Source organism: Myotis brandtii, unplaced genomic scaffold, assembly GCF_000412655.1.
Source record: "Myotis brandtii unplaced genomic scaffold, ASM41265v1 scaffold188, whole genome shotgun sequence".
NCBI classification, from domain to species: domain Eukaryota; kingdom Metazoa; phylum Chordata; class Mammalia; order Chiroptera; family Vespertilionidae; genus Myotis; species Myotis brandtii.
This window is the reverse complement of record NW_005356985.1, coordinates 701354-701982: the sequence shown is the minus strand read 5'-3', so window position 1 is coordinate 701982 and position 629 is coordinate 701354. Positions and strand designations below refer to the sequence as shown.

General features: G+C 65.2%; 1 long non-coding RNA gene across 1 annotated transcript in view; it reads left to right on the top strand.

The window, feature by feature from the left end:
- Positions 1 to 629, top strand: part of LOC106725798 — an 18639-nt gene that overhangs the window by 16991 nt on the left and 1019 nt on the right. The gene's annotated exons all lie outside the window — the stretch shown is intronic.

Genomic DNA, 629 nt, shown 5'->3' with positions numbered 1-629 from the left:
CCTCTTCCTTTGTCTGCCAAGGGAGGCTGTGTCCCCAGAGTGCAGAGCTCCTGGAAGCGCGGAAAGGGGCTCACTGGAAAGAGGGGCTTTCGGATGCAGTTAGTTAAGGTGGGGCCACCTGGTTTAGGGGGGCCAAAGTCCATCCAGTATGGCTGGTGCCCGGATGAGAAGGTGGCATCTGGACACAGACACACAGGGGAGAGGCCAGTGCGGGTGGCGGCAGAGAGTGACGGGCCGCAGCTGTGAGCCCAGGGCCCCCAAGGACCCAGGGCACCCCCAGGAGGTGGGAGGGGTGCCAGGACCCTCCCTGAGCCTTCGAAGGGTGCAGCCCTGCGACCCCTGGATGTGGGGCTTCTGGTTCCAGACCCCGAGACAGTGCATTGTTTCCCACGCCAGTCGGTGGTACGCGCTGTGGCAGCCGCGGGCACGCACACGGGGCCTCGCGGTTGTCGGGAGGATGGGACGGTGCACAGGCCATGTTGGCCCGGCTGATGCTCCGCGCCCCTCACTCCCGGCCGCGTGTCCCGGGCTCTGAGCCCTCCTGTGTTATATGCAGGGCGCCTCTTCTTTGCCATTTGCAGCTTGCCATCCTCTCATGCCCCCCCTACCCCCACCCCTGCATTAATTCC